The sequence below is a fragment of the Plectropomus leopardus genome, chromosome 13 (assembly GCF_026936395.1).
Source record: "Plectropomus leopardus strain MGB_pleo_1.0 chromosome 13, ASM2693639v1, whole genome shotgun sequence".
Taxonomy (NCBI): Eukaryota; Metazoa; Chordata; class Actinopteri; order Perciformes; family Serranidae; genus Plectropomus; species Plectropomus leopardus.
Genome location: NC_142188.1, coordinates 24,947,341 through 24,960,493, shown reverse-complemented (window position 1 = coordinate 24,960,493; position 13,153 = coordinate 24,947,341). Strand labels below are relative to the sequence as shown.

The 13,153-nt window shown below is 39.7% G+C and overlaps 1 long non-coding RNA gene across 1 annotated transcript in view; it reads right to left on the bottom strand.

Moving 5' to 3' along the window:
* Positions 1 to 212: 212 nt before the first annotated feature.
* Positions 213 to 13,153, bottom strand: part of LOC148187723 (uncharacterized) — a 139,536-nt gene continuing 126,595 nt past the window's right edge. Inside the window, exon 4 of the long non-coding RNA XR_015778495.1 lies at positions 213 to 283. This is a non-coding gene — a long non-coding RNA (uncharacterized LOC148187723). The remainder of the gene's footprint in view (positions 284 to 13,153) is intronic.

The following is a 13,153-nucleotide window of genomic DNA, read 5'->3' as shown; positions in this document are numbered from 1 at the left end:
TTGACTGAGACAAGGCGGTAAAAGTTCAAACAGGTCCTTTAAAAGAAAACTAGGTAGGTACGCAGGAGATCAGTCAGCAAGGCAGAGGTACAAAATCAGTAGGCTAAAGCAGGGGGAAAAAAAAACAGAAACTGTCAAAAAACTAAGACTCATGGAAAACTCACAAGACGGACTGTCAAAGAGGGAAGAGAACAAAGAGACTAAATACTCACAGGTGCAACACATCAAGGCGAGGCAGGTAATGACACAGGAGGGAAACACACAAGGGCAGGAAACGGAGCACCTGAAACGAGACAAGAGATAAGTATCAAAATAAAACAGGAAGTATGAGACAATGACACATGAGGAGAACAAAAACGGAGGAAGGAGAGGGAAAGCTTGTGGACTGGGGGCTTAGCCCGGACATTAGTACAGGTTCCTTGGGGATCCTTCATCAAGTTTTTTTTTGTTTTTTTTTTTTGGATAAACAAGCTCTACTTTGAAACTTTTACAATGCACCTTATTTAACCTTAAAAACATGTTTTAACTTGCCAGATTAATGCTGAATTGTGATGATGAAAGTATTAGTAGACCTTAATGTTAGTGATTGATATCAAGAACAGAATACCTTACAAAGGCTATCCTTAAAAAATGTGTTGATTTGAAATGGAAGTGTTAACCATTTGAAATGTGCAAATTAGCTTGCTGTCTGTCAAAAGCATGGAGAGAAGGCAATGAGCAACAGTAAAACCCCCCAACAAGAAAATTACGCGAAAATTTGGAAAAAAGAAGAAAAAAAGAAAGTAAAAAAAGGAATGATCTGCAAAAAGTCATTAAATATTATAATCATTTTGTAACATAATTTTAAATATATAATTCTTGTCATTATATAGTTACCGCCTAGCTTTTTCTTTTTTCCCTAGACATTTCTCCCTAGCTTTTTAAAAATCATTTTGTCAGTTTGTGGAACATTGCTAACCAAGTTGCTCATTGCCCTTTGCCCTTCTTGTTGAGAGAAATTGTGCCAATTTGCTCAGGGTTCAAAAAGGTTAAACACTTGTGAAAGTCATCTGAAAGAAGCACAAGAAAAGGGGTGTCGCTCCAGATTTAAAAGGGTTAAATGTGTATATTTAAGTTAACAGTGGTGTATTGGAACAAAGTATATTTATTCAAGTATAAGTATGAACAGAATGTCAGATTATAAGACCTAAATCTTTTTTATTATTATAAGGCCTATTATTATTTCTGGGGAAAAAAGAAAAAACAAAACTTCCTTATTGTGCTCCAAGTCAATTTTTAACTGTTTTAATAGACCACAATCTTTATATCTCCTTAATCGGGTGTATAAACGCAACCATGCTTTAGTACCTAAGATATGTTGAAGCAAAGAGCATGCATTAACTAACTTGTCACTTGTAATTCCCACCTTCACCTGCCCTCACCCAACCTCTGTCTCAGTGATATAAATCAGCTCTTTTTTTTATGGATGTGGCTGCCCTCAGGTCATCCCAGGACTGAATTTTTAGGGCTCCCTCTCAGAGATCCAACAAAAATATCTAATGAAGATATTAATCATGATGTCAATGTTAAAAAGTGCTCCAATTTCTGGCTTCTTTCGCAGCTTTTCAGCACTCGGTAACTGAAACATCTCGTCTTGCCAGCTCCTCGTAGAAAAAATATGTGATTAGATTCCAAAACGGAGCATAACGTTTGGGAAGTGAGAAATGTCAGCACCGGGCGAAGTGATCTTCGAGTCATTGGTATTGATCAACAACACTGTTGTCTCCCCCGCAGATGGATGGCGGTCATTCAGCGCTCTGGAGGCCAGTAAAAATCTTAGTTATTGCTCTTTAAAATGTGCCCATCCTCTCTTGGGCTCAGGAGCACTCTGAGAGGAGAAGACAGAGGGAAAAAAGAAAAGCTTTCAGAGAGAATGGATGTGAGTGTGCGATGTGGAGGTGACAGACAGTGAGTGAGAAGTGGGTGAGTTATGAAAGGAAAGGTTGGAGGTCAGAGAGATGGGCTGGGCCTTGGCTCCTCTGTGCAATGGATGATAGACCGGACCTGCGTGTCAGAGGGCTGGAGCGGGCTGAGTAATCACTCTGAAGTTTTTTTCCCTGCTTATTCTGCCTTTGTCGAACCTCTATGGCAATAAATCACAGCATAGATTCACGTGTCTTTTCTGAGTGATATATTCAGCTTTTTTATGAGTTAATCTATACATGTAATTTTTTATTCTGACTCATTTACATGTAGTATGTGCCTACCTTGCTTACAGTAATATTTGTAGCCTTCAGTGCTGTGTGTTATTTTCTAAGAAGTGTGTGTGTGTGAGAGATATTGAAAGAGAATCACACACCCCCCTCACAACCACCAGCAGGACTTCGTTGACAAGGGCAGCAGCCTGTAATTTATTCTGATGGCTCCCCCCTCCCGCCACACAGCTCTGAAGGTCATCCTCCAACACTGATAAGAAAGCTGAAAGAAAAGCGTTTTCACAAGCGATAATCAACTGCTTATTCCTTCAAACTCCATGTCCGAGAAGTGGCCGGCACAATTTCACTGTAATGCGAGCTGTCAGGTGGTTTTTGTGTTGCCTGAGGGGGGATTTGCTGCCGTGTCGGGGCCGACAAACAGAATTGATTGAGGTTGTGTCGGCATAAGAGAGGCCCAGAGAGCACCAAAATGAGCCATAAAAATTGATAAACAATGGCTGAAGAAGGGAGTTGGCATTTTGCGAACAGACAAACTCGCTGAAATATATCTGTGGCGATTTATGCTGAAGTGTTTGTGTTTAAGGCCACACTCCCACAGTTAGTTTTATAGCTGGTGTCACATTCATCCTCATCCTCACTGTATGCTTTTTGACAAGTTATGAGTTTCAGTCAGACTTTATTCTCTCTATCTTAATATATATATATATATATATATATATATATATATATATATATATATATATATATATATATATATATATATATATACTGGCTGTCTGGAGGAATGACAGCGTATTTGAAGTCTCCTCTGAAACAGTGCAAAGCCGGTCCTTTCTCTGGACCGAGCTTACAGTGGTGAGAGAAGAAGACTGTCTCTCGCAGCGCTCACATCTGTGTGGATTTGATTCTGGATCGATAGCGTGAAAACCACAAAGCAGCGAGGCGACTTCAAAGAGGTAGGCAGATGAGCTGTATGTATGGAGAACAAGAATAATAAAGAATCAAGGGTGAAGAAGAGTTGCGGGAAAATCGATTGGATGCTGCAGAGACCGAGAAAACATACAAGTTCTTCAAAGTGGTCGATGACTTCATACACATTTGCCTTCTAAAGTAGTTTTGAGAAACATTTCGGTCCCTGCAAGCGGCTAAATCTGTACCTCGACGGATTATGAAAATGGTAAACCATTGTTGGAATGAACATGAACATTGCATCATATACTTACATACTCCAACACCATCTTGGACCCGGTTTTTGAATGTTATCTCGCCTTTAACATAATGTACGTTCACTCCCACTGCTAACAGCCCACTCCAGACTTGTTTCTGTGAGTGCATGCATTTTGTTTTTTTGGCTGCACTTTCACATGACTCTGCTGCAGGAGACTTTTCAAGGTTTGAAGAGATCAAAGTTCACACGGACTGGAGCTCAGTTCATAGCTGCCTTGCTAATGTTGCTATGGTGACATATTACCACTGGTAACAGAGGGAAGATTTCAGCAAGTCCACATACCTACAAGACGGTTCATTTTGGCTGTGCTGTGAAAAAAGGTTTGGGGAAGTTTAAGCAACTAAAACTTTTTGGACAGTCTTAAAAATCATTCCTTTGGGATTTATTGCATATTTACCTAGCACATTTGGCACTCTAGACAAGCAAATTTGGCACCCCCTTTTCAGTGTCAGTGTAATGTCAATAGTGAACGGTGTTGGGCAAGTAACTTCAAACGTAATGCAATACATATTACTTTTTAACCTTCATTTGAAAGCATCAAGTTACTTTACGGTATTTCAGTAATGCTTTGATGAGGTGTTTTTGCTGTGTGCTTGCTGGAAATCACACAGCTGACAGCCAGCATGGTAACTACAATGATCTCTGCGGTTTGTATGTGAAATTGAGTTTGACTTTTGTACAGCATGCTTTTCTTTCTCTCTAAATCAAAATCTGGGGGTGTTGAGGCATTTCAAAGTCTGTTCAATCTCTCCTGTAAATGAGAATATTAATAAATAATAGGTTTTTGTAATATGCAGCTATTACAGACAACATTCAATAAGCGCTTTGTAATGCCAGAAAGGTGCTAAATAAATAGACCTGATGAAGTCGAAGACCTTGCTCCAGGCTTTCTATAAAGCTGCAAATGTTAAACACATCACTTCCTGTGTGCTTGAGGATTTTTTTTCCCCCAGGAAGGTTAAAACAGACAATATAATGGTTCAAGGTTTACAATCGCATTATTATGTTGCAGCATATCAGCAGGCAGTAAAGAGAAGCGAACAGATAATTTACTCATATTAAAATGCTACAGAGTAAAGTTGCCTCTTTAGTGTAGTTATTTGGTGTTAACATTCCAATTATGTTAACGTGCATCTTGATGAAAACCCACCGGGAGGTGGTTCACACATTGATTAGCACTTGGTTTTGTGGTCATTACGACTCCCAAGTGGCTTCCACTGAGTTTTAGAGGCTAGAAAAAGGCCATCACTATTCATTCACAGCTTATGTGGCAATTATTTTAGCCTGCAGGAGGACTCTTCATTTAGTTGTTGTTAACAGTGTTGCACTAAATAATCTTGATATTCTTTTGATAGTAACACCTGGAATGAGGAAGTACAGTTAGCCTCCAGAGATCAAGCTGTGTTCTGCTCCATCTGTAGCATGGAGAGACATTTGAACTGTAATAGACAGGAAACCTATGACATTTTTAAATAGAATAACAGCCATACAGTTGTACGCCTCTTTGTAGCAGTCAAGTTGCACTAACAGTTTACATCCATATCTGTGAAAACATGGATGCTTCACACACGTCTTCCCCCCGGCAGCACTGAAGATCTGTGCAATCACAACAGTTTCCAGGTGGACACCCAAGATTAGAGTCACTAATTCAGTACCTGATCAAATGTCGCCCCTTCTGTTACTGAGTTATGATGTTGAGCAAAGGCCAGAAAAATGTTTTTGAACAACATTAAGATGTCACAGTTCACCTTTGATCTGTTAGATATAAAATGTCCGAAATTCATCATTACTGTATATCCAAGCAGACATCTGTGTGATATCTGGGCGTATGAATTCTTGAGTGATGCCGCAAAATCATGCTTTATGAGGTCACTGCAACTTTGACCTTTAACCTTCGACCACCAGATTTTAATCAGTTCATTCTTGAGTCCAAGTGGACATCTCTCCCCTCTTGGCCATCTTCAGATATTGCGTTCACAAAAATGAGATAGATGCAAGGTCACAGTGACCACGACCTTTGAACACTAAATTTTAATTAGCTCATTGTTGCGCCCAAGTGAATGTTTGTGTCAAATTTGAAAAAAAATCCCTCACGTTGTTTATGAGATATCCTGTTTACAAGAATAAGACAGATGCAAGGTCATAGTGACCTTGACCTGTGAGCTATGACCACTAAAAACTAATCAGTTCATCATTGAGTCCAAGTGGATGTATGTGCTAAATTTAAGGAGTGCTCGAGAAATCGCATTCAAGAGAATGAGCCAAAAGGTTGAAAACCAGATGGACGGACAACCAGACGGCGCGGAGGCATAAAAACTGTGCAAAAAGATAATGATTTAATATTTTCATTGGCATTCAATGGAGTTTTTAGACCACATGGCAAAGGCAAATAATTATTACCGTTACTTTAAATATGAGCGAAGCTTTTAACTCCCCTTTACCATGTTCTGGTCCTAATCGAGTGGCTGCCTAGATGCCAGTAAGAGTAAGTAGGAGTTAATGTATTTCAAGAAACATTTTGTGCTCATATCACAAAACATATTGTGTTGCATTTTGATCAGATTAAACACATTTTACTTTGGGACTGTAACCTCAAAACTATGAGAAAAACTGTTATCACATGCTGTTTAACATTGCTGAAGATGCTTTGTTCTAAATGACAAAGCAATAAGGTGTGAAGTACAAATAGTGTTAAAATAGGTACGAGGCTGAGAATGAATCAGACAAATAGAAAGTATATGAATGTCATTTTCTACAGAGAAAATGCAGCTCTCTGTGGACCTTCACTGGTGCTTTACTGTTGGCTGGCAACAACAAAAAATTGCGTTTCAATGAGATAGCAATCTTGAAAGTGATTTACTTGGACAAATAGAAAATGGAGTGGCAAAAGTGGACATGGATTGCATGTAGATGCGTGTGCCTGCTGATACCATCAGAAGTGAGGGGGAGTGATTTTTCTTCTCATATGCCAAATAAACATATACAGTGTTTTCACACTCAGCTTTGCTTCATTTATGCCAAAATGAAAGCCAGAAAAACTGCTAAATTAAATTAGTAAGAAGCTGTGACATCTTATTGTTGACATGCAAACAAGTCTAGAATAAATCAATGAAAAAGATCAATCAAATTTGTCACAAGAAATCATTTAGGGTAAATATTCAGTGAATGTAATTCCATAAGTTCCTTTGATTTGTCTATCAAGAGTGTAGTAATACATATCTGTGTATGATTTTAGGGGGCAGGGTTAAGAAGTCAAATGCTTGTTATATGCTTGACACATTGTTCGTAAACACAAAAGGACATCACACCATGACACACGCCCCTTTGCAGGGTCCCATGACACAGGTTTACACTTGTCCATTCACAACCGACATTTACTAGCTACATGGATGCAGACAGGTGGAGAAACTGAAAAAAAATCTGTAGACATGAGCTTTTCATAAACAGCCATCTATAGTACTAGAGGATATTGGTTTGACTGATGGAGAAAACTGCACACGGTATGATAGATCTAAGCGTTTCCTGGTCACAATCCTGCTCAGCACATTGGTGAAGAAAGCACTGAAGCTTTAGGCAGTGTTCATTTAGGCTCCTTAGGCCTGAGGGTGGAGGCTCTTCCTGAGCCTCTAAGCACTGACCTGCTGTATCTGGGCACCTTCTTCCAAACCTCAACAGGGTGAAAAAAGGACTACCCTGTTGGTAGGGATCCCTAATGATTCCCCTAGCCGTATTCTTACAGCACCCATTGCATAAATGTCCTTTAGGCAGGACGGGTCAAAGTTACTGAAAAATAGTCAACAGTTAATAGTCAAAAGTAACTGGACTACTTTTCAAATTACTGCATATATAAGCAAATAGATACTAGGTAATAGGTAAAGTAACTATTGCATCACTTTCAAATATTTGCATCAGTTCTCTTATTCAGGCACACAGAAACATTGAATGCAATAGTCCACCTTGAATTGATGTTGTTTCTGTACCGGGCTGTAATGTTCCCCATCGGGAGGTTCTCAATGGTGCAGGATTAGATATTTCTCAGTATTGAGGGGATAACCAGAATTTCCCTCTGAAGTGAAAGAGTGTGTGCCTTGCCTTTCTCACCACTCAGTCAGTATGCAGCGCCCAGGTCAGGCCCTCAGTGATGTGGACACTGAAATACTTGAAACTGTCCACCCTTTCCACCAAGGACACACTAATTTTAATGGGGGCGTAGTTCCTTCCCTGCTTCTTCCAAAACTCCACTATCAACTGCTACGTCTTTCTGACATTCAAGAGTAGGCAGTTGTCCCGACACCAGTGGGTCAGGTCCTCTACTTCCTCATAATCTGTCACAGTTCTTCGACCTTGCCACATGCTTTTTTTATTCTTCTGTTCCATTTTCTTCCTATAGTCCTTTTTGGCTCTTTTAAAGCTCCTCTAACATTGTAGGCTGCTGCTTTGATTGTTCATGTTTTTAGACTGCAATACTAATTTTTAGTTTAGATTAGATTAATTTTTACAGCTTCCCTGGTTGTTCTGGTAATCCATGGTTTCTGGCAGTGGAATTAATTGACTATAGTTTTGGGAGGAGTTTCTTTTGTTGTTTTTTTAAATTAAACATACCGTAGAATCAGTGAGTGCATTGATGTCATTGGTGTCAACGGTGGTGTCCTTGCATGTGCTCCACAATGCATCATGTTGTGCAGACTGTAAAGTGGCCTCTGACTGACCTAAACAGCTCTCTTTTCACTGGAGGCAGACGTCATAGTTTTTTGTTTTTTACATATTTCGACCGATCAGTAAGATTGCCCCACGGTGGTCACTCTTCCCAAACGCAGTTTTGCAAATCCTAGGATAGCAAAGGACTGACCTGCACTACTCTCCCTGTGATTGACTAGTTGCCCTCATTAGGTGTGGGAGTGGTTAGGGTAAGGGTAAGAATAAGAGTAGCCTGTTCTCATTCTGAAGTCATCAAATAGCACTGGACGGCTTCACCTGAGAATGCTGCTGGACAGAACCATTTGTTATTATACGCCAGCGGATGGCACCTGCCACGGCAGCATCATATGCGGACGGGCAGCGTCACTTGAGAACGTGGCTGGACGGAACCTGTCACCTCCACATGATATGTTGCAGGGTTGTGTCAGATTAAAACACTGCCAGTAACAATGTAACATGAGGTAAGTGTGAGGGTGTCTATGGGGCAGACGGGAGGGGCTACAGGTGGTTCCAACAAACCCCAGACTTTTGTGTGGGAGTCTGATCTTTGCTTCCCGTCTGAATGTGATGTTTTTTATCTACACCTTACCTACTGCCTCTTTTGCCTAAACCTAACCATCCACGCCAGCATTGTGTTTGTTGACATCCCGGCGTTGGTTGCCATGTGCTTTTGTTGCCTAAACATAACAACATGCAGTTTAATCCCACAGTGTGCTTGTGTTGACATCATGGTAGTAGCATCCCAGAACGTAAATAGCAAATGCAGAAGGAGTGTAATATACAGACGTAGAAGTCCTTTATAAAGCAGCAATATGTGATGAATTTCGATTAGAACATGTTGGAATGTCAAGGTAAGCCATCAGAGGCAAAATACAGCAAGCCATTCCTTCGCTATCCTCAGATTCCCAAATTGGTTTCCCGAAGGTGTGTAGCAATTTGGCTCTGTAGCCATTTTTGAATAGCATAGCAGTGATCCAGAGTGTTTATTGCCCTTATGGCGCAGCCAATATGTTGATGGGAGTTAGACATAACCTTCTTAAGGTTAGTTTGATTGAATTTTCCAGGAGCAGTAAGCACATCGTCAGGATTACTGCTCTGTGAGTAGTTCATGTCACCTGAACAATGAGAATGCTGCAATTTTTTTAGTCAGGCACTTTACAAGACTCTAGCATAAAAAACTTTTTTTGGCAAAATAACAGTGTTGGCTCATCATCAAGTGTTCTGGCAAGTGAGAGCATTGCAGAGAAATACAACACACCCCACAAGCCTCTGTTACAACTAAACATGCTGTTCCTCACACCTTGGTCTCCAATCTCCTCTCTCTACTATCTGCAATCTTCTCTTTGGCTTGCAGCAGGACGGCATCAGACCAGTTATGATTGGCAGTGCTCTGTGTTGGAAGCTGTGTTTCACCTTCTCCAGGAAATGAAACCAGGAGTGCTGTTGTTCAGTGTCTGATACCAAGACACAGTCTTTTTAAATGAACAAAGCAGAAACAAGACTTTTAAAGACACATTTCAGATCTGTCTTCTGTATTCGTGTCTTACCAAGTTTGGGGGCACAAGTGATGATACAGGCAAAGTTATAAAAGTCTAAAATTCTCAAGGATGTCTTATAAAGCTGAGGAGACTTTACAAAGGCTTTTCAGACTTCTATATTCTCCCCAGAACTTTGACATAAAGCAGTCCGGGCTGGGCCGTATCGCCTCTGTGAATTGCATCTCAGTGCAGTTTTGTGGAGACCACTGCCTCGCACACACCAAATCAAATCAAGCCTGTCAAATTGAAGCTGCTGGATTCCCGGCCAGTCCCGAGTCTCAGTGTGTCGGCCTCACCTCCCTCTCTTTCCGCAGCACAGCCAGCTTCTCATCTGCTCTAAGCGCTGTCATTACAACACAGTCAATACTCTGAAAATCCTGTACTTGGCTATGTGGAGCAACCTGGGGCATACCGATCTGTATCTGTGGTGAAAAGCATGGCTATAAATTAATTTAGGTTCTTGGAGTCAAAGATTGAGGAGGACTGGGTGTTAAATGATCAGGAATATGATAGGTTTCAGTCTCCAAGATAGGAAAGGCAAGCCCTCGATTATTTTTTGTCTCACGAATCTGTGCAGCCATTCAATAATAAAGAAACTGTACTCATCTGTCAAACTTATCTCAAGGTCACAGTACTGGATAATAGTTAACAAGTCCCAAGAATCACCCTGTCAGGAGGAAAAGCAACAACACTATTTGAAATTATTGATTCAAGACTGATGAAAAGCAGAACAGACGAGCGCAGCACAAAGGCACATCTACTCTGTAATGTCCAATCTGTTCCATTCACAAGGAATACACACGAGACCTTCCACTGCTAACAAGTTGTCACGCATAAGCATACAAACAAGTATTACAAGCACAGCACTGACTCAACATTAAACTATAAAATAATGTGAGCAAGTGATTATTTATTTGTTGGCTGCTGTTCTGTGCTCCTTTTCTTAATGAGACAAACAGAATATTGGATGCAGCCTCCATGCAATATTCAAAACCTCAACGTGCTATCTCAAAAGAAATGTAAGAACAATTAGGAATTGTGGTTTTACATTTTTTGCTTTTTTTTAGCAACAATAATGGAACAGATGTTATCATAAGTCTGAAAAAGAAAAAACAGTTAATAAGGTAGCATAATTGGGTTGGATTGTATTAGTACTAATGAATGATTTAAATTGCATTGAATTTAGAGTAAATATGCAGATAATTGTCTTCAGAATTGAAATGTAAATTTTGTTTGTGACTCCCATACTAACATTCAACTCTGTTCTGAACTTGAAAATGTGAGAACACTGAAATAACGGTAAAGTTTCCCTGTTGCCTTAAAAATGCGCTTTAACTGAACAGAACTTGTGAAAATGTAAAGCCAATTAATTGTTAGTCCCACTGACTGAATCAAATTTGCTTTCAATTTCGAGTTTTAAAAGTCAGTTCTTTGTTTGACACAAAGATTTAACAGCTTTGGTTGTTGCCGTCAGAGTCATAGAGTTTGTCCAAAGACAAAACGCAAGGCTGCTCCCAGTAAACTTGTTAAATTAGCAGTGTTCGTGGGAAGGGAGGGAAGTGGATAAGATCCAAGGTTACACTCATTTAACTCAACATTTCAAATCGAAAGACTTCAAGTCAAATGGACTTTGAACATTAAAGCTATAAAGCTGTATGAAGAGCAGATGCATAAATTTGCATACATTTTGAGATCATACTCAAATTAGGGCGATATGGCCTAAAAATAAAATCTCTGATTTTTTCACACCAAACCTGATTTACCATTTTACTTGGCTGCATGCCTCTGTTTGAGATGTTAAAATAAATCGTTCGAGCTGCTGCCTTAAGTTGCAACAGCTTTTAAACTTTGCAACGAACTGGTTTGTTTGAGATCTGACGCCGCAAAACTGAACCAGTTCCACACAACTGAAGAGACCGAGCGTCTTGTCATTAACGTTCGCTGTCATGTTGTCGTGTGTGTGTATCTCTGGGAGGGAAGCAAAGGAGGGAGGGCGCAGCCCACTGTGACTACGGAAGCCCAAAGGGAGCAGCAGAGGAGAAAATCAAGAACTTGCATTTCAAAAAATCGTCCTTAACCACAAATTCAAATTAATCAGTAGAATCAATTTATTGCCCAGCCCTAACTCAAATATGTCAGTCCTCTTTTTTTTATGTATTGGCTTTAATAGCAAAGCCACAGGTTCTAACGCATTTAGGGGAGCTAAATAGCGGGAAAGCAGTGACTGCAATTCTGTTTTAACCCAAGAAAGTGGTTCATGATAAAGTGCAAAAAAAAAAATTCACTGCATAAGTAGATCCAAAGCCACATTAAGACAAATATGTGTAAATAATACATAAATAAAATCATAGATAATGATAAAATAGGCTAAATAAATATAAAGTTTCAAAGCCAGTTTCTTGCATCAGTGCAGAGGTTCTTTGTATACTCATTTCATAAATATAGATTAATATTCACTCCATCATTGTTTGTATCTAGTTTCTAAACACCAGAGAGAAGCACAGAATAATTTAGGTAATACCCCACAGATCATGGTGTGAGCAATGTTCCACCCAAACTTTAGAATGCCTGCTTTATCTGGAGGAAAATCACCTCTTTATTATGATAATGAAGATACTGACCAACCCGTAATGAACTGGATAAGTGGCACATCACTAGATAAAGCAGAAGTGCTCATCATTTACATACTAATTTATGCATTTCCATACAAGAATAGGCATATGTTGCTCAAAGCTTGAGACTACTCAATATTCATCACACATCCTTTGCTTATTTCCATTTTTTGCCTGCATTAATAAGCAAACAAAAACAAGCTTAGTGCTACTTTTCAGGTTCACTGGCTGTCCTGCGTGTGAAGCTGGTGAGTGTAACGGCATAAAGTATCAAACCCAAGCAGAGTTTGGAAGTGCACAGAGGGAGGAGGAGACAGTCAGAGAGGAACAGGGGATCATCTTTCATTCAGACCTATTTTCTTAGTGATCTTAAAACTTCTTGTCTTTGGGATCACACTGTCAACTCTGCTCCAGTTTTCTGTGTGAGAAGTTTTCTATCCATCATGACTGCAGCTAAGATGTAACTTCTATGTGCATGATAAATTTACTTACAGATTAAAGTTGATTTGTAAATCACTAAAAATAAAACTCAAGAGTGTCAAACCAACGATCGTACTTCAACCACGACTCTCTGCAAAATGTGTTACAATTAGACTATGACTGTGAGAGTTATTCTGGCTGGACATATCATTAAGGAATGTGTCATGCACAATAGTTGATGTGCTTTTCTTGATGCATTAAAGATACCATTCTCGTGTCTAACTGTTATATGTGAGGCTACAGCCAGCAGCTGGTTACCTTTGCATAGTACCAAGACTGGAAATGGGGGGAAACAGTTATCATGGCTCTATCCAAAGTTAACAAAATCTGCCAACCAGCTTCTTAAACACTTTTTAATCAACAGGTTCCAGTTTGTTTTAAGCTCGCAGTTAAATCTGGTGT